Consider the following 21,982-nt stretch of genomic DNA (forward strand, 5'->3'; position numbering starts at 1 on the left):
AGATCAGATCAGAAGAGGGGCCAAAAACTGCCCTGGGCAGCCCTTGGGAATTTTCAGGAGAATCCCTGTTGGGCTTGGTCCTTGAAAAGGGAACAGCAATTTCTATTTTCAGTTTCTGCTGATTTCTTGTTAGGCTGGCTGGTTGATTTTAATATGCTCTTTCCAGTTGACAATCTTTAAGAGCTGTCAAGGGTGGGGCTCATTAATGGGGAGGGTGACACTATAAGTGGTGTGTGTTGGCATAAAGATTGGAAGGGAGGGATTTGGTGTAACTGTCCTCAAGATGATGCACAGACTAGAAAAGAATCTAGTGGAGCCTGTATTCTCATGACAAAGTGTGTCATGAAGTAGCAAGGAGGCCTTCCTCTTTTTCTTGTTGGGATGGGTGGTAAGAAGAGTGGGGTGCTCACATTCCTTTGCTCCTTCTAGAAAATTATTAGAGGGAAAGAAGGACTCTATTAGAATCTGTTGAACAGGCAAGTTGAACAGGCAAATAATAACCTTTTGTAATCGGCTTTGGTGTCCGGTCTGTGCCATCTCATGAACAGTGAAGCTGGGATGACCACATAGAAGTTTTCCTCCTCTAGATTCCCAATTTATCTCTTCTGTGTTCTTTTGAAATATTTGGGCTCCAGGGTTGGTTGTTTTGGGTTTTTTTTCAGAATGTGGTTAAGTCTTGCACTCATTGTCATCCTCTTATCTTCATTAATTTGTGCAAATATAGGCTTGCTTACTTTATTGATTCATTTATGTATTTACTCACTATTCATTCTCTCAACATTTATAGAGTACTTACTATATTCTAGGAACTAGATGTATCTGCAAGTGTCTAAGTAGGTAGGAAACTGTGTCATTCTAAGCATAAACTTTGTAAGGTATCTTTTGAACTGGAGGGAATTTTTCTAGGAGTACTCTTCAAACCAACTTAACTTCCTTCCTATTAGGTTTTGAACTTCAAATGTACCTAAAAGAAAATTTGCACCAAATTGTTTAATATATTTACATTAATGTGCTCATTACATGGACCTTAGGTGCCAAGGGTTGAGTTAATCATTGGTTCATTCATGACCTCTCTTTATTTTACTTATTTTTCAGCTTTATTTCTTTACATAGTTCCCATTCCCCTGCCCCTCTTTGCTGTAGACACTCACTCTTACATGTTAAAACCACCCTATTTTGCTTATGTATTTTTCTAGTGATGTTGACCTAGTTTACTCCTAGTTTCCATTACCACAAATAGCACAGTGATGATTATTCCTGTTCATGTAACTTTATAGACCTGTGTTGGATGTTTTATGGGATTGTTGAGTCATAAGGTATATGTTTATTTAATTTTGTTAAATAATGACAAGTTATGTGCAGAATATTTGTACTTATTTATATCCTCATCTCTCATTCTCATTTACATTCTCTATGTAGTATATAAAGGCTCCTGTTTTCCCACATCTCTGATAATCTGATGGCCATAAGAGGTAGCTAATTGTTTAAATTTATATTTACGTGATTATGAATCTGTATATCTTTTTCTATCCTTAAGCAGTGGGTAATGTGATGTGTTGCCCAGATCCTCCTTCAGGAATGGACTTAATTCCTCCAGCTGGGAATGCTTTTACCTGATGGCAGTCAGCTGTCAGCCCTCTCCAGAAATTACCCTTGGGAAAAGAGAGCTGCCTTGTCCAGGTTCATGTGCCCTTTCCAATACCTGGTTTATTTAGAAGTCAGGCCTAGCCCTCTCATCCTAACATGGGACAACTGAGAAGGATCAGCCTACCTAAAAGGTTCTCTATGAGATTGGGTGAAATTTTGCTAAGAATGCATTGCAGCCCATTTTCTCCCTCTCTGCAATCCTGCCTCCTTCCTTCCTTCATATGTGTTGATCTTGAGAACATTATCTAATAAATTTTCTTCATGCTAATATTCATTTCAGAATCTGCTTTCTTGGGAACACAATCTGCAACAGTCATGCCAAAAGTGGGGTGGTTTGAGAAAGCACCCACTAAGAGAGGATTCTAGGGCTAGATTAACCTCTGGTCTGCTGGCAGTAAGTACCCCCCACTGGTGGTAGTGGATTAGGGCTAGATTGATCCTGCAAAAGGTAGCAGTAATACTGTTGAAGTTTTCATCACTCATCAACTAAAATGGGTAGGCCAATGAAAAGAAATGTACTAGTGGTTGCAACGCAGCCAGCATTTTAAAAATATAGGGGAAAATGATAATCATATGAACAATTAAGTTAGATGGCTATTGCCAGGGAAAACTGGTGCTTTAGAAAAAGGTAGTGAATAGTCGAGATTAGTTAATCAACAATTAAAGGCTAAATATGTAAAAGAAGGCCTTTTTGGCTGCTGGAAAGCAGGAAAAGCCAATGTTCAGACCCAAGACTCAAACATAAAAGTAGGGGAACCTCCAGAGATATTTTAAACCTCAATCTAGACAGGTTTACTGGTGCCAATACCAGGGTAAAAATTGGGAAAGAATGAGACCCTGAAATTTCTTGGTTGATAGCATTCTCTCTATTTAATTGGAAAAACAGATACCTAGAACTGGGTTTACTGAGAGTAATAAGGATGATAGCATCTCAAAGTAATAGAGGCATGCATGAGACACCCTGGATAGAGACACAGACACAGTTGCATTTAACTACCAGAAGCAAGTCAGACATGATTGTTGTAATAAAAGTAGTATCCATTTACAGTTTATAAAGACAAATGTTAATAGCCATCTCTTTGTCATAATATAGTCTGAAGAGACCTGCTCTGTCTGAACATCCTGCAGAACATACTTTTCTATTACATCAATGACATTATGCTAACTTGACTAGATGTAGCAAGAAACAGTAAGTATATTGGAAACCACATTAAGACATGTGCTTAAGAGAATATGAGATGAACGCTGTGAAGATACAGGGGCTAATCATCATAGTGAAGTTTCAGAAATGCATTGGTCTGGCACATACCAGGATTTTCTATTCCAAAGTAACAAAAACAGCGATAATTATTGTGTCTCATACTTCTCATCACAAAGAAAGAAGTACAGTGGTCTCTTTTTGGGTTTGATGGTAATGTCTTCCACATGAAAGACTATCAGCGTTGTATGAGGCCCAGAACAGAATAAAGCTCTGTAGCAGGTCCAGGATGCTAGGCTAGCAGTCCTGCCAATTGGGATATACAATTTGGCTTATCCTGTAATTTTAGATGTGCCTGATGTGGGAAAAGACACTCAGTGGATTTTATGGCAAGCCCTGGAGTTCTGGAGCAAGGGCATGCCATCTATAGTGAGTAATTATGTGCCACTCAAAAATTAGCTCCTAGCCAGCTGCTGGGCCCTGGTAGAGATGGAACACCTGACAATGTATAATCAAGTGACCATATGGCTAGAACTTCCTATTATGAGATAGGTTTTTGTCAGACCTACCAAGCCATAAAGTTGGACAAGCCTAGCAGCTATCCATTGTAAGATGGAAATGATACATCTGGGATCCAGCCCAAGTAGAACCAGAAGGCAAAGTAAGTTGCACAAGCAGGTGCTCGAGACTGTCATGTCATCTGCACTGTTATACTAGTACCTCTCTCTTAGATCACATTCATGGACGAATGAGAGGTCTCTCATGAACAGCTGACAATGGAAGAAAAAAGCTAAGCTTGGTTCACAGATGGATTGGCTTAGTATATTTGTAAACTGTGGTGGTTTAAAAATATGTCTGAAAATTCTTTAACATTTTATGACTCTATATTTTGACCCTATCAAAAGACAGAGTCCAATTCTCCTCATCTTGAATATAGGCTGGCCTTAGTAACTCTGTTCTAACCAATAGAGTAAGGTGGAAGTGATGCTGAGTGATTTCCAAGGCTAGGCATAAAAGGTTCTATATTTTCTTCCTGGAGTTTTCTTTTTGAGAGGTTCGCTCATGAACCTGGATACTAGGCTTTGAGGAAGTGAAATATCCTTATTAAAAAGGATGCATAGGTCTTACAGTGGCTTTAGCAGCTGAGGTCCCAGCCAATACCCAACATCAACTTGCAGACATGTGAGTTAAAAGACTTCACATGATTGTGTTCCCTAGATTTCAGCTTTTTCACTTGGTCCCCTCAAGTTCTGCTCAAATTTTAGATATGTGAGAGAAAAATATGTTATTTTGAGGTACTACATTTGTGTTAAGTGGCAATAGATTGGCCAATACAGCCCAATCAGGGATGGCTTTAAAATGTAATTGTGGGGGGAAATCTTCCTAATGGGCTTAATTTGAGGTGATGTATCTAGTATTTCTTCTTTACCTAGGAAGAGAAATGGCCCAAAGTTCGAGTATATATAGATCTATGTGCATTGGCAAATGACTTGGGCAGTTTGTCAGGGACCTGCTCTGAAAGAGAATGCTTGGGGGACTGGGAACACAATCTGGGGTAGAGGCATGTGAGTTGACATATGGGAATGAGCATGAAATGTGAAAATCTTATAATATGCTAACACCCACTAGAGAGCATCTAAATGGAGGAAGCACCAAACAATCAAGTTGACCCAATAACTTGGCCAGGGATATGAACTAGCCTCTGTTATTGGCTATCACAGTGATGGCACAATGGGCACACGAATGAAATAGCCATGGTGACAGGGATGGAAGCTATGTATGGGCTCAATAGTCTGGGCTCTTACTCATTAAGGCTGATCTGGCTACTGTCACTGCTGAAAGTTTAAGTTGCCAGCAACAAAAACCAACACTGGAACCCCCCAATTTGGACCTGTCTCTTGAGGCATGACTTGATGTCAAGTTGAGTATCTTGAACCTCTCCACCCTGAAAAGGATATCAATTCATTTCACTAGAATAGGCACATAATCTTTTTCTCTTGTAGTCCATGCCAGCACCACTATGTCAGGATTTACAGTGTTTAATCTTTCTACATGGATCCCACATAACCTCACATCAGACCAAAGGACTCTGATTCAGCAGGAAGTAGGGCATCTAGTATAGAATCCAGGGAGGGAAGAAGGTTTTTAGGATTCAGAAGGTATGTCTATGGTACTTTGCCCCATTATGATGTAAATGAATACTTATAGCTGCAACAGAAAGAATTGAGCAGGAGTTTAGACTGTTTAGACCCATCAATAATGAGGGACTGGGTCTCCCCATCAGGTAAGTCACCTAAACTAGGAGAGGCTCTGACAGTGAAAGGAATCTAGAATAGAGAGTAAAGAAGGGAAAAAATGAGAATCATTTGGTGCTTTAAGACAAGTTGCAGCTGTAGAGCTGTGGGTCATCGCACTAATCTTCCTTTTTTATGTTTCTTGCAGGAAAATAGGCCCACCAGAATGCTGGAGTTGCTGCATGCAGAGCTTATAAAAAGAAATGGATCTAAGTGGTACAAGGGATGGACCATAGAAGATGCTGTAATATGCCATCTGGTTCCTGCTTCAAGACTGAAGGACTTATTTCCCCAAGTTCCTGAGAGTTCTGCTGGTCAACAGCCTTCAGCAATCAGCACTTGTTTGGGTAATTGCCCTTGGCTGAAGAGAGTTACCTTGCCCAAAGAACAGTCCTCATTCAATGAGCGGTAAAAGTAGGAATATAATGTATATAATATAAATTCTAGTCTATTTGTCCCAATTCAAGACAATTCTGAAGCACCATCTATTCTAGTTATTTATCAAATAGATAGATATCATATCAAATCACACTGCAGGGTTTCTGTGGCTCAGGAATTTGGGAGGGGATCAGAAGTCTTAGGATCTCTCACATGATTTCCATCAGATAGTGACTAGAGCTAAACCAAACAAAACAAAACCCCGAAAAACCAGAGGGCTAAAACAGCTGGAGTTTAGCTAAGCATCTCTCTCCCTCTTTTTGTATAATCTCAGGCCTTGCCAGTTTTTTTCTTCATATGGGTTAGTTGGAGCTTTCTCATAACATGGTGGTCGCCAGCTAGTCAGATTGCTTATATGGCAGCTAAATACTTCAAGAATGAGTATTAAAACAAACAATCTAGAAGCTACATTTCCTTTCATGACCTAGCTTTGGAAGCCATGTATTCATTGTTTTCTATTGACTGATATAGTTGAGAAGCTTATCAGTGTTCAAGGAGACAGGATGTAGACCCTTCTTTACCATGGGAGGAGTATCATGGTCACCTCATGAGAACATGTGTTATAGGAGATTGCAGGCATTTTTGGACAATAGCATCTGTCTCACTATACCAGCTCTGGAGTTCTCATCAAGTGGCCCTATGGACTAAATTGTGCCCTAGCCCTCCACCTTCCAAATTCCTGTGTTGAAGCCCCTATCTTCAGTGTGACTATATTTAGAGATAGGGATTTTAGGAGGAAATTAGGGTTAAATGAAGCCATAAGGGTGGAGTCCTAATCCTAGAGGACTCCTGGCCTTATAAGCAGAGGAGTAGAGAGATAAATAACTCTTTCTCCACACATATCTCAGAGCAAAGACCAGGTGATGTGAAGTCAAAAAGAAGGCAGTTGTCTACAAGCCTAAAAGAGGGTTCTCACCAGAAACCAACCTTGCTGACCTTTATCTGGGACTCATAGATATAGAACAATGAGAAAAGAAATTTCATTGTTTAAGCCATCCAGTTTGTGGTAATTTGTTATGATAGCCCTAGCAGACTAAGATAGATGGGCTGAGTCATTTGTTGAGGTTGCATTCCAGGCCCACTTCTGTCTCTGCCCAATCCTTCCTTTTTTCCTCCACAGGTATTTATCCTGACAGAACCTCCTTATAAACTTATTCCATTATAATTTTCATCACTTAGTCTGCCTTCCAAGAAACCTGACCTGCAACAACCTGAATTAGATTTTTCCTTCTGTGAATCACATGATAATGTTCCTTGCTGATTTTTCTACTGTTTCCTATCCTTTTCTTATTAATTTCCAGGAGTTCATAGTGTATCCTAAATAGTAATCCGATCTTAGTGTTAGAGATTATAAATATCTTCTCCCTGTCAACTATTCATTAACTTTGTTTATGATGCTCTTTATTTTATAGACATCTCAATGTTTTATGCTTTGAGCAACTACTTTAAGAGGTCCTTCCCTATCCCTAAGTTTCAAGCTTGTTCTGTACATTTTCTTCTATTACTTTATAATTTTACCTTTCTTCTTTAAATCTTTGTTCTATTTGGCATCCATTTTGAATAGGGCATATGTAGAAATTCAAGACTATTTTTCTATCTAGAGTGTATGAGTTTTCCCTATATTTTTTCTAAATAATATATAATTTCCCTTTTTTCCATGAGAACTTTTATGTTCCATTGATCAATTTTCTTTTACTAATTTTTTATGAAAGCTTTTTATGATAGAGCAAGCTCCCTTTTTCATTGATCCTTCTTTTCCTCAAAATTGACCTGGGTATTTGGATACTTTTTTTATTCTACAAGCATTTTAAAATAATTTTGTAGAGTTCCTAAAAAAAATTTCTGCTGGGAATTTTTATTGGAATTACATTGCATGTCAAGATTAATTGGAGAGTACTGACACTTTTACTGTTAAATCATTCTATCAATGAACATGGTATAACTCTTCACCTATTCAGGTTATTAAAATGTTTTAGACCGTGGTAGAACTGAGATTCATTATCTAATGATGCCTCTATTATTCCCTATTATTCATTTATCAAGGCAGACTTAGGAGACCTAAGCAGATTTAGAAATCCACATTGTTCATCTGATACTGTTCCTAGAAATAATAAATAATTGAGTAGCCTCCCATGGTTATTTAAAGTTTATTCTGTAATTAACAAAAGATAAACAGTTGATAAATGGAAAAAGACTGTGAGCAATGCCTTTTCAAAAAAACAAATCCAAATGTTCTTAAGTGCAGGAAAAGATTCTCAATCTCACCCATAATTAGGGAAATACAAATTAGAAAAATAATGATATCCCACTATTTTACCTACTAAATGATAAGTAATTTTGGAAATTTGATAATAATCTATATTAACATGATGTGAGGAAGCAAATATTCATATGCATTGTCTGTAAGATTCCAGATTGATGCAAACCCTATGAAGGGAAATTTCTCAATGTCTTTCAAAGTTAAAAAAAACATGTAACATTTGAACCCGTAGTTCTGTGGGTGGAAATTTATCCTTCAAGTGTACTCACACTTCTGTGCAAAGTTGTATAAAGAAAGCTATTCATTACAACCTTATTGATTGCAGCAAAAGGCTGGAACAAGCTAAATGGCCATCAGTAGGTAAGGCTAAAAAATTTTTTGTACTTGTAAGCCCATATATACCAAAAAACGATTTGGCATTTGAAAATAAATAAGCACTTGTGATATGGAGTAATTGTGAAGACTGTTAAGTGGAAAAGCCACAATGCAAAATATATGTAAAGTATACCTCAACTGTACAAAGCAAAAAATATCCATTAATATACATGTTTGCATTCCCATAGAATATCTCTGGAGTGATAATTAAGAAACAGATAATAGTCGTTGCCTCTGGGAAGGACAGCTGGGCACTAGGATTAAGGTGAGAGGAAGACTTTCTTTACATTCAAGATTGCTTTGAACTGTTTGATTGTTTTTTTAATATCTACATAGAAGTTTAAAAATAAATTAAAAAGATTCTATAACTTAGTTTATCTTCTCACATAAGTTTTAGAATCTTATCTCATATTAAGGAGGTTTTGCTGTATTTAGATTTGACCTAAATATTTTGTCTTGTTGGTTTATCACATGGCTTTGTGTTCTTTCTGCACAAAGAGATTATTGGCAGAAATACTTTTCTAGTAAAAATTGGAGAAAAAAACCTATGATTTAAAAATCTGTAGCAATGGTAACTTCTTCTATTTAAAGTGCATGGGAACTGAAATAGTTTCATGCCATTTGAACAATATTGAAGGGAATCTGAAGAATTCCTAATGGACATGTGTTTTGGGCTAATTGTGTCCCCTCCTCAACCCCTGCCATTCCTCGGATGAAATCTACCTCTTACAACTTCAGAATGTGATTGTATTTTGAGATAGGATTTTTAAAGAAGTGATTAAGTTAAAATGTGGTAATTAGAGTGAGCCCTAATCCAATGTTACTAGAGTCCTTATACAAAGAGGAGATTTGACACATACAGATATAGAGGTAAGACCATGAAAGGATATAGCAAGAAGGTGCAAACCAAAGAGGGAATCCTCAGGAAAAACTAATCCCGCCACCATCCTGACCTCAGACTTCCAGTCTCCAGAATTGCAAGAAAACAAATTTCTGTTGTTTAAGCCACCTAGTCTGTGGTACTTTGTTATGGCAGCTCTCGAAAACTAATGCAACATGATAATTCAAAGCAAAATTATGTAATGGAAAGAGAGTAATGACATCAAATATTTAATGAATATAATGATGAACATTTAGTGATGAACTTTTCTAGGGCACTGGTTTTGGAATATTTCAATCAGACTGACCGAAACAGTCCTTCTAGAGTTTTTTTCAGAGGATCAGGGCTTCACCTCCAATAATTATCATTTTGAATTTGAGTGAGATGATAGCAGAGAGGAGGCCAACATTGGTGAAACAGATAGAAATAGATGTTGTGAATGTGGGTGTAATCTCTAAATCCAAAATTACTGGAAAATAGGGGAATCTTGGTGATCCTGCAAGTGATGCTTTAAGACAGATAACAGAAGAGTCTAATTTACACATTAGGCAGATGACTGAGCACAGGTGGAAATCTTTCTCTCCTAGAAAACATTATAGAAAACATTTCAAAAAATATTTATTCCTAAAAATAAGAATGAGAACTATCTGTAAACCAGAAAAAAAGAGGCACCCTAAAAAGATGGCAGTAGATGAGCTACCCTCATTGCCAGGCCAAATCAGATGCTGATGATAAAAGGCTAGGTTAATGTCACTGCTCAAAGGTGACTCCTGCAAAAAGGTCAGTCTCTGTCAGGAATTATCACAACTCAGGATACATTCTGGAAAACTCTTCTACAGAGTGCAGGAGATCCTTTTAGCTGCTTCTAATTTCAGCTGCCATAGCCTTGAGATCCTTTTGGCTGCCTCTATTTTCAGCTGCAATAGCCATGAATAGCCTTATACAGCCTTGTACTGTTGCATGCATGTCTGCACATTGAGCAGATCCAACCTTAAGTGCATATCTTCTCTGCTTTCTGCCCAGGGCTTTCTCCCAAACTAAGAAAAACCTTTTGGCCAATGGGCAAACACAGTTCAAAAGTATGAGGGAGTCGACAGTCCCAGGGGCAGCCTTCAACTAATGAAGGATGGAAGTCCTTTAGCAAACCATTCTAGAAAGATTCTTTGCATTTCTCAAAGGTCCTGGGTGAACAGAGCAACCTCCAAATATTCCTTCCCATTGGCTTTTTCTGTTTATCTATCTCACTTTGCTCCTTTGCTTGTGTTTCTTGGGGTTCCTTTAAAATAAATTTTTTACACCACTTTCTCAAGTCTGTTTTGAGGAAACCTAAACTAAGATTGGGTAACAAAGAATTACCTACTGTTTGTTGATGGCCAACACAATGAAAGAGAGACTATTACTATCACAAATAGAAATATCACTCCAGAAAGATGAGAAATAATATAAATAATCCAAAAATGATTTTAGGAATATAAGATATCATCAGAGGGATAAAGAAATTTTTGCAAACATGATATATGAACAGGAGATTATTAAACTATAAGAAGTACTTAAGAAACAAGATCTGGCTATTACAATTTTTTAACAAAGAAAACGGTGATTGTTGAAATAAAAAATTCATTAAATGAGTTGAATAGCATACTAGGTACACTTGACGAATGAATCGATGATTTTAAGTGAAAGGAGGTGTTTTCTCTGTGAATGTAGCCCAATGACATGAAGTTTGAAATTTCAGAGATATGAAGTGAAGATTTAGAGGTTTCAGCATTTGCTGAGTAGGACTCACAGGACAACTAGAACTGGGAAAGCTGGGCAGGAGGGAGTCCACACAGGACGGAATCATTCTAAGGATTTCCATAACTGAGGAGAGACTTCGAATTGGGAGCCTATCAGATGCCATACAGAATGAATAATAAACAAGAACTTGCATGCATATACAAATGAATATTTCAGGGACATAAATTTCAGCAGCTTCGTTTGGTTTTGATTCACTCGAGAGTTATTTATGTTTTTATGGTTGGGTGGTTTCAAATGATACAAACTTTGTTTTCGTTCTGGTGAAAAGACTATAGACAGTAAGAGAAGCAAATTGAAATGCATGTTTAAGTAATGACCAGCTAAATTGAAATTTTAAGGGCAATCTGATTAATTCTGGCCAGGAAAAGTTCCCACCTATCCTCTTTATTAAGGGATTGGACAATAAAAATATCTGTGAATTAATAAATCTGATCCTCTGGATGAAGGAATAACGACTTTCAGAAGGATCACTGCTGGTTCACCTTACTGGATTTAATTGGACTCTGTTAAGATTAATGGAGTCAGCTCTATGGAGCGGACTGCCACTGCTGGTCATATGGTGTGCTTCCTACATCAATCTCATTTTCCCCCCTTAGTCAATGAAATGGAGAGTGGTGGTCTATACAACTGATTCAATGACTCATCTTTGGGTGCCAATTATTTGCATGGTGGCTGTGCCTACATGATACCAAAACAATTGTTCACTGCAGTTACAAAAAGAAAGCAAACACACTGGCTAGGTTATATAGACAAAACATTTATGTGTGTTGTATTTTTCACCCTTTCGATTGGTTGATTTGATATTGTGCAGGCACAGCCTGTACTCGGCATTGAGGTGCCATTGTTTCCATTGTGCTTGCTTTGTAGGCTGCCTTTCCTTTATGTAGAGGGATCTATTTACTTTACTGGTCTTTTGACACCCTAGCAGCATTGTCTCTTTCTCATAGCTAAGTACTGAAGAGGGCAAATCCATATGTTCCCCACCGTTTAAACCTCTCTTGCCATGTTAAGCAGTCTCTGACCTGAATCTGGAGGAAATCCTTCCATGAGCTCTGGTAAGATTGAGCAACCAGAGGAAGTGCACACACTTTACCATATCTTAAGGGAAGCAGCAGTTTGTCCGTGATGTTTGATGGCTTTCTTTATCTTAACACAAAAATCTCTGGGGCACACTATGGTCTCTCAACGTGTCCCTATTTAACTACACTCCTTACTTTTAGCTGCTTGGGCTCAGCTAACCAAATGGTGGCAGAGATGTGTATAGGCGATCTTAAATCATTCTGATTTTCCCAAGTCCCTCTGCAGTTTTCAGATGGAACATATGGCAATGTTATGTCTATTTGAAAAAGCCTTTGCATCATATGTTTATACAACTGCTCACTATCCCAAGACAAAAATTCTTTTCCTGTTATTGCCCATTTGCTGACTAAAGAAATTATCCTCTTTATGTATTCTGGTACTTTACCTTGATATCTTACATGTTTAATTATGTAGCCCTCAGTCCATAATCTATATCTTCATCATCTAAGGCCATTTTGCTTCTGTGAATCCAAAGCTTAATGATATGTTGGGAGATAAAGAGGAGATACTTGAAAAATTCTACTATTACTCTTTTGAAGATTTTTTTTTTTAAGTCATAGAATCACAAGTAACAAAGTCATTGGGAAAGATCCATAAATTCTCAGATGTTTCTTACACATTTCTCAATGAAGGTGTGCTACTAAAAATGATAATACCTTAAACCTTTCATACCAAATAATCCAACTTAGACTTCACAGATTATATACAAGATAATGGGAATGGTTCTACTTACCCTATAAGTGCAGTCACCCCAAATGGTGCAGAGTGGAATGTTGCGGTCATTTGGCCCATGTCAGCACCAAACCCCATAGAAGAGAGGCAAGAATAGCCTTGGGAAATCCAGCTGAATCTAATTTTTAGACAGGAAAACTGACTGTAGGAGAACAATACTGAGAATCAGCAACCATGGAGATTTCAGTAATATGGGCCATAGAACAGCCGGTGAGGCCTATTTGAGGTTCCCTTAAAAATGAGATTTACAACTTACCTCCCCTACCCACCTCCAATTTAAAGTCCTTCACCATTTGCAGGAATCCATTTTTCTCTTGGAGATCCTCTGTACCGTATGCCTTTTTATCATGTCACAGCTGAGTAGATGATTCTAACCTGAATTATTTCCTGTTTTTATAATACGAACTTGCCTCTATCGCACTAATGGAATCAATGTTGATTTTAGCCCATAATTTTCATGAGGGCTTATCAGGAGTGTTGAGATGGGGCAATACAACATTTAAATATTTTAAGGTTGAAATTTGACAATTACATGGCCATTCATTACTTTGTGAATGTTTGGCTGAGGTCTCAAAGTGTCTTTGAAATGTGAAGTTTAAACTGGTTGACCTGGAAACTTCTTGGAAGAAGTTCCATTACATTAGCTAATGCAGTACAAAGTCTAACCTGAATCAGGCATCACGTTTTGCATGCAAACCAAAGGTATCGAATTTGTGGCTTTTGCTAGCATTGTAGAAAAGGTTTTTTAAAAATACATTTCTTGATAGTGCAAAACTCACAAAAGCCACAAATGGAATGTGTTTGCTTCTCATGGAAAACCTTTTGCATCCTGGAGCTCTGGTAAGCCTCTACAGTACTTTGCGGTTTGCAATTCCAATCTCAGAGCAGGTCCAATATCATCTTAGCTCCTTGAGAAGCTGAACAAGTTCCTTATTGACCACCAGAGTGGTCTATGGGATCCTGCCCATCTCACTGGTGGGCTAATGTTTCTCTGTCCGTTTCCAGCCTCATAACAGTAGGACCAAGAAGCATATTCAGGAAAGCAATTTGTTGGTCCCAGATGAGTAGACAGGGGGAATGTCAGACATCAGTGTGTCTAAAGATGGATTCAATGGTAAAATGAAATGGATCAGTCAAGCTAAAAGAGAGAGAGTAGTAGCTATTAGAGGCCATGGCCACAATATTTGAAAATTTATGCAACATCAGCTATACTTGGACAAAAGAACATAAAGTATGCAACAATTTGGGACAACCTATCCTTCAGACTATATATTTTCTATCATCTTGTCTATTTATCTATATGTCAAGAAAATAAATGAAAAGGCTCTAGATTACCTATCTTATCTAAAGAGGAAAGGCAGAGATAGGGAAAAATTACTAAATTTCCTTTTACTTTATGCTTTCAAAAAGCCATGGTCTAAAATCTTGGGAGTTATCTTTGATTACACTGCACTGCTGACCTTTGATCTAACCACTGGCATTCATTTCTGATGCCCAAGTCTGAGGATCCTATCTCTCCACTCTTTGCTGCTAGGGACCTTTTCAGTCTCATTAAAAAAGTGAATTTAAATAAAATATTAAAAAAAGAGTGGACTCAAGAAATTGGGAACAAGGAGAGAAAGAAAATGCAAAAAAGTTAGGTATGTTCTATTCTTTAACTTGTACATTGATGCAAGATAAAATGGGAAGAGGCTTGAAACCCTTAGTTAGAAGTAGTCTTTAAATCATCTGTAGATTTATTGATTCGTTTTTCCTCTGTATAGTTGACTGAAAATTGGTCATGTGTAGAGCATACATGCATTTATTATATTCCAGTCATAGAGACTGTTTAAGACATTAGTCAAAAGATGACTTATGAAAAAATATAACATTATACCTGTGATAAGCAGTAGCAAGAAGATGTACATGCTTAGTGAGCATATGATAAAGAACCATTAGAGAAGGCAATCAAAGAGTGATTACTAGGCTGGGATCCACTGGAAGAAAAGAAGCTAATTGAACCATGCTGAGGACAGAAGAATGTTCCAGGAAAAAGGAATAGCATGTGTTATAGGGCTTTGTGCTATGTGGGAGCTTAGTGCACTTGAGAAAAGTGAAGATACAATCAGCACTTCCAGGAATGATTTGTGTTCCTGGAAAATCATTGTGTTGGTGCAGAATGCATATTCCACACACACACCCCCAGATATCTTGGCCAACATAATATTTATGGAAAAAAATAGGAATAGAAAGAAGGTCAAATAGGCTGTTTGGTTCACATGACTGTACCACCATGTTAGAACAAAGACCTAACCTAGAAAATTCAGTATGCTTTGTGTATGCCCCTTTTCCCATTGGGTCTCATTAAGAATGACCACAACAAATCAACCAACAAACAACAAGAAATGGCAAACCTCAGCATTTCAGTATACAATAGTCCAGTTCAATATAAAAGTATATTTTACTTGGAGATGGGACTGATGTTTCCCAGCCAATTCCCAGAATTGATTTTGGCCTCTTGTCACTTCCAATGTTGAGAAACTTTCTATCAGTTGTGAGCTCTGGAAGAAGAAATCACACATTTACTTTCTTGGAGATTAAAACTAGGTCTAGGGGCATCTGAGTGGTTCAATTGGTTAAGTATCTGCCTTTGGCTCAGGTCATGATCTTAGGGTCCTGGGATCAAGCTCCACATTCGGCTCTAGGCTCAGTAGTGAGTCTGCTTCTCCCTCTCCCTCTCCTTCTGTGATCTCTCTCACTTTCACTCTCTCTCAAATAAATAATAAAATAAAATCTTAAAAAAAAAAAAAAGACAACTAGATCTAGCGCTTGCTCCAGACCCTATGTATACAAATCCAGAAAAATAGAAGGTGATGGTGATGCAGGACCCTGTAAATTAGTTGATACTCCATCCTAAGAAATATGCAAGGTTGGGGCAGCAGAATTGTCACCACTGGACTTCAGAGTGTCAAATTGTGCTGTGCAAGGAGAGTGAAGTCAGTGCTATGGCTGCTGTCTCAATTAGAACTTCAATGGCCTCTTCCTGGGTGGCACTTGTTGGAGAATCTCATCTGGGCATCTCCTGAAAGTTTTCCAAATTGGAGCCATCCTTTTGTTACTACCAGCCAAAGCTGCTTTTATTGTGGAAGTTTTAATGGCAGGATTACTGCTTAGCATCTGTCACAACCAACACAGAGAATCTCTGAGAACCACTGATCATTTGTATCAAAGTAATGAGGTTGTCCTTTTTCTGAACATGATGCCTGAATTGTATGCTGACTAGGGGAAAATGTCTGACTGTGGATATCAAGCTTTGTTTTTTTTTCCCCTTTCCCAAAGCTTGTATAATTGATGATTCTTCCTTCAAGGGTAAGTTTTTAAGCACAGAATTCATTTTAATAGTGTTTTTTGCTTATTAAACAAACCCCTGTGTTTTTTCCCCCTGTTTACTTCCACAGCCAGAATCACAGAAGCACAAAACAAATCAGCCTAATTTTGCCATGAACTTTGCTTTTGACATCTTTCTATTTTTCAAAGAGAATAAATGTGCTGTTACTTGACTGCTCTCTTTCAGACTGAAGAAACGGAGAGCTATTTTTGAAGCTCCTTAAATCAGAGGCTATGGCTTTTTACAAAAGCAGCCCCACAGGACATCAAGACTGTGTTTGGAAACATATGTGATAAAAAAAAAAAAGAAGAAACAAACCGTAAAAATGAACTGGGATCACCTTGTAATTGGGCAGAGAGGGCTTCCTGCTGCTCTCTGTGTTTTTCTAAAAGCCATTGCTTCTGCATTTCTCACCTTTTGCTGTAAGAGACTGTACACAAAATCTCCAATTGCCAAGCAAATCACAGCCGAGAGTCAGACCCCCTGTTTGGAAGAGACCTTTCTCCCCTCAATATTCTCTTTTATTGATGTTATGGAAAGAAATTAGAGATACACAAAGAATCAAGGGTAGTTATACTGAAAATGCAAGTCTTATACAAAAAAACCCTGAGCGAGGTCTTACAATATGCCAACATCCACACGGGGATGACATCAGACAGCTCAATAAAGTTTAATTGTTTCACTGCTGTGCTTCCAGGCAGACACCTTGCATGCCAATGGAGGATAAGTGCCTTGTAAATAAAATGCATCATTATTATTTTACTTAATATCGTTAAATAGCTGTTATTTCCCCAGCCAGCGGAGGAGCAGGGAAGACTGGGGTGCAGTGTGTCTTGGGAATGATGCATCCCTCATCTCATTCCAGAATCTACCCGTAACTCTTAGGGTGATAACTTCAGTAAGAGTTCCTCCTCTTCAGTTTCTTCTCCAAAGCAGGGTCAAAAAATAATTGCTACACCTACCTTCCAGAGCTCAGCGCAGTGGGGATCAGCGAATATGTGTATGGTTATTAACCACAAATAATATTTATTGGCTGCCCACCATTTTAATGGCTCTGGTTTAGGAACAATATAAGGATTTATTTAAAATATAAAGTTAGCATGATTAATTTTTAAGATGTTTGCCGATCTTTGAGTTATATTCTCCAGAACAATTTTGATACAAGTCCAATTCTTCAGATGTGCAGGCACAGAAATTATTAGCATGAAATTCTTTGAAAATTTTAGAACAAGATCTTTCAGCGGTGAATATTATGTGAGAAGGCTCAGGTAAAAGAGATAATCTCTGATTATACCAGGGTGGTCTGTTGAGTTACAATTTCTTATCACATACATACTCAGCTAAAAGATAAAGTTATGTGAAAGCTTGCTTCTCAAAAAAAATGCTTTTTTTGAAAAAAAATTGTGTACAAAGCCATGCATAACAATGAGCACCCACGATGAGAAAAGTAAACAGCCATGCAGCATGCAAGAATAATAAAATTTATGCATATGTAATATGTCTCTTGTACTAAAATGAATATATGATAAAGTTTACTCTCTTCTTATGGGACTAACAGTTTTTTGCTTGCATACAATCCCAAAGCAGGTACACTTTACGTTAGATGTTCCAAATATATTTTACAATGAGTGAGGAATAAGATGCGAAATTATGGGGCAGGAAGATTATATCCTACCTTTTTTTAGTAGGCTTGAAAATTTACTGTATTTTTCCCACACTTTAAAAAAACCACCTTCTTGTGATGCTAGTGAATTACTGTTTTCATCCATATGTTTATGGCATGTAAACTTCCTTGTATGGATGGATAGACAGGAACGTTATTCTTGGAATTTGTTGACAACATGGGTACGATTTTTCACTTCACCTATTCTCAGGGAATTCTGCAAAGTCATAAATTCAATGTTAGTTGGCTAGAATGTTTCTAGAAAAAAAAAAAAACCCACATACCCAATTTCAACATAGCGAACTGCTTGATTCCAAAGAAATCTTCGTGGCATATTGGAAAATGTATGCGTTTTGGCTGTCCTACTGAAGACAGGTCTGCTTGCTGCTGGTAGAAACAGAGCAGCTGGACTTGAATTCACCCTCTGCACCATTGGTGATGCCTTATCTACTGCTTTATAGTTTTGTGTGCATAAATATGTAGTGGGTAGGACCAAATTCCAGAATACAATGAAACAGAATAGCTGGACACAGAGAAAGAGGGAAGTTAGGTAGGAAAAAAAGAGACCCTGCTGGATAATGAGACTGAATGCCCTCTTCTACATGCTCACTGAAGGAGTTTTCCAGGGACAAATGCTACTGCTTTATGGTCCAATTCAGCTGCCTCTGGCTGTATTCAGCAGCTATCTATCAGAGAACCTTTTTTTCCCCCATTTTTCCCCCTCCTGACTTCATGTTTGATTAACACCAGGTTCTGTTCCTTTAAGATATACCTACCATCTTGAATATGCTCAGAGGTCTTTCCTCCTCTCTTCTTACATATACAGACTTGTCTCAGAGGCATTTTGCAGCAAATAATTCTTGGCTTCAGGGCCCCTTTCCTAATGTCCTGTGTTTGCTCTTCTGAAAATTAGATGGGTGCCTTTTTAGGTATCTATATGCTATACTCCCTTTTATTTGCTATAAATTCAAAGCTGAAAGAAACCGAGGGGATACCACTCTTGAGTTCACAGTTCAGTGAATATCATCACCGGTGCATTATTACATCATGTGCTATAATCCAAGAGCACTGGGGACATGAAGGACAGGGTGATGGAGTGCCTGTCAAAGTTGGGAAGGCTTCAAAAAGGAGAGAACAGTTGAGTTGGGTTTCGACTAGAGTTTTAAGGTCTTGCTTGAAGATCAAATGCTATCATTCACATCTCTTTCATTCTGAGGTTCTGACTGTTGGGGTTTTGCACACAAAAAATTGTGCCATTGGTGAGGATATGAAGAAAAAGGAGCCCTCTTGCCCTTTTGGTGGGAATGCAAACTGGTGCAGCCATTATGGAAAGCTATGGAGATTCCTCAAAAAACTAAAAATAGGGCAGCCCGAGTGGCTCAGTGGTTTAGTGCCGCCTTCAGCCCGGGGCCTGATCCTGGAGACCCAGGATCAAGTCCCATGTCAGGCTCCCTGCATGGAGCCTACTTCTCCCTCTGCCTGTGTTTCTGCGTCTCTCTCTATTTCTCTGTGTCTCTCATGAATAAATAAATAAAATCTTAAAAAAAACTAGAAATAGAACTACCTTATGATCCAGCTTTTGTACTGCTGGATATTTACCCAAAGAATACAAGACCACTTATTCAAAGGGACACATGCACCCCTATGTTTATAGTAGCATTACTTATAATAACCAAGATATGTAAGCAGCCCAAGTGTCCCTCGATTGATAAATGAATAAAGAAGACATGGTTTATATATTATTCAGCCATAAAAAGAATGAAATCTTGCCATTTGCAACAACATGGATGGAGCTAGAGAGTATAATGCTAAGTGAAATAAGTCAGTCAGAGAAAGACAAATACCATATTATCTCACTCTGTTCACCTTGTGGACATCAGGCTTTTCTCCATCAGATGAGCTGCTGCAGATGTCTTCTGTCTTTGAGGAGGAGAAGGTCAGGAATGAAGAGGAAGGTGCAATGCCATCCCAAACATTTCTGTGGAATGTCATGAGCCTTTTCCTTCTCAAAGGGAAGACACCAGAAAGTGAAGAGGAGAAGGAGGATTCTCCTTCTGTATGTGCAAGGTGGGTAAGGGTTTGTCAGGGGAATAGAAGGAAAGCAATCTGCAATGATGTGACTGCGTGAGAAACACAGGGTATTTTGGTGTATGAGGGGAGTAGAAGGGAAACTGTAGAAGATAGAATGAGAATGGAGGCTTGGAAAACATTCTGAAGAGTGTGAAAATTATGCTGAGTAGTGTGGGCTTAATTCTATTGGCAAAGTGGAGTCATTACAATAAGGAAGGGACACTGTCATATATGTGTGTATCTGTTTGACTTTTTACTTTGAAATAGTTTAAGATTCAAAGATTCATAAGAAATTATAAAAATAGAGAGTTCCGTATATACTTTACCCAGACACCCCCAATGATAATATCTTATGTAAGCATAGTATATTGTCAACACTAGGAAACTGTCATTGGTACAGTACTATTAATTCAAGTATAAGCCTAAGTTATTCAGATTTCACAAGGTTTTGTTTTCTTTCTTTTAAGATATTTATTTATTTATTTCAGAGAGAGAGAGAGAAGAGAGGGAAAGCATGAGCCGGGGAGAGGAAGAGAGGGAGAAGACGACTCCCTGCTGAACAGAGAGCCCCATGTGGGGCTCCATCCCAGGACCCTGGGGTCATGACCTGAGCAGAAGGCAGATGCTTTATCAACTGAGCCACCCAGGGGCCCTCAGATTTCACAAGTTTTTATATGAACTCTTAAAAATGTATATTTCTGTGAAAATGTATCTTGTTGAGCACAAAGAAACTCCTTCATGTTACTTCTTAAAAGTCCTGTTCTTCCTCCAATTTCAACCACTGATCTCTTCTCCATCCTATCACTTTATTTCTTCGAGATATCTATATAAATGCAATCATACAATATATAACCCTTGGAGATTGGCTTTTTTCACTTAACATAAGTGCCTTGAGATACATCTAGGTGATTACATATATCAATAGTCTGTTCCTTTTTATTGCGGAGTAGAGTTTTATTGTATGGATGCAGAACACTTTGTTTATCCATTCACCCATTAAAGGACAATTGACTCATTTCCACGTTTTGTCTATTACAAATAAATATTCGTGTATAGGTTTTTTCCTATAAACAGAAGTTTTAATTTCTTTAGAATAAATATCTAAGAGTGTAATTGCTGGATCATGTGAAAAATTTACATTTAAATTTACAAGAAGCTATGAGACTATTTCCAGAGTGGCTGTACCATTTTACATCCTCACCAAGAGTATGTGAAAGATATAGTTTCTCTACTTCATTGCTGCCATTTGGTACTGACAATATTTTTTTAAACTTTAGCTGTTCTAATAGGTGTGTAATGGTATCTCATTGTTGTTTTAATTTGCAATTCCCTGATGGCTAATGATGTTGAAATCTTTTCATGTGTTTATTTGCCATCTGTATTGGCAAAGTGTTTGTTTAAGTATGCTGCCCATTTTATAATTGAATTGTTTGTTTTCTTACATTTGAGTTGATAGAGTTCTTTATATATTCTGGATATGAGTCCTTTGTCAGATATGTGATTTGTAAATAGTTTCTCCTAATTTATACCTTGTCTTTTCATTCTTTAAATGGAGTATTTTACAGAGCAAGAGTTTTTAGTTTTCATGAAGTCTAATTTATTTAGCTATTAGAAATTTTATCTCTAGTGTTTAAAAACTGGTCCCGAAAAAAAAAAAAAAACAAAAAAAAAAATAAAAAAATAAAAAAATAAAAAAAATAAAAACTGGTCCCGAACCCTAGGTCACAAACATTTTTTTTCTTTGTTTTCTTATAAACGTTTTATAGTTGTATGCTTTACATTTGAATCTTTGAAACATTTTGAATGAATTTTAATATAGTGTGGGGCTTTGGTCAAGGTTATTTTTTTCTCCCCCTTCTCTTTCTGCCTGATTGTCCAAATAGCCCAAAATCATTTGTTGGAAAGATTATCCTTCTTTCAATGAATTGCTTTTGCATCTTTGTCAAAAATTAATTGGCTGTACTTGTTTGGTTCTATTTCTTGATTCTCAATTCAGTGGCTCTGTTTTAATTCTTCTGCTGATACCACACTGTCTTTATTACTGTAGCTCTATTTCACATCTCAAATCAGATGGTGTGATTCCTCCAACTTTATTCTACTTTTTCACAATTGTTTTGAGTATTCTAGCTCCTTTGCCTTTCCATATGAATTTTAGAATCAGCTTGTCTATGTCTTAAAAGA

At 37.6% G+C, this 21,982-nt stretch overlaps 1 long non-coding RNA gene across 2 annotated transcripts; it reads left to right on the top strand.

Annotated features, from left to right (window-relative positions):
• Positions 1-4,617: 4,617 nt before the first annotated feature.
• Positions 4,618-20,341, top strand: LOC102156192. Of its 2 annotated transcripts, none has more exons than XR_005361711.1 (4): positions 4,618-4,765; positions 5,288-5,486; positions 8,401-8,477; positions 20,290-20,341. It is a non-coding gene; the product is annotated as an uncharacterized LOC102156192 (long non-coding RNA). The 2 variants fall into 2 exon arrangements; XR_005361712.1 differs by lacking the exon at positions 20,290-20,341 and adding an exon at positions 16,139-17,528.
• The last annotated feature ends 1,641 nt before the right edge of the window (positions 20,342-21,982 follow it).

This window comes from Canis lupus, chromosome 7 (genome assembly GCF_011100685.1).
Source record: "Canis lupus familiaris isolate Mischka breed German Shepherd chromosome 7, alternate assembly UU_Cfam_GSD_1.0, whole genome shotgun sequence".
NCBI lineage: Eukaryota > Metazoa > Chordata > Mammalia > Carnivora > Canidae > Canis > Canis lupus.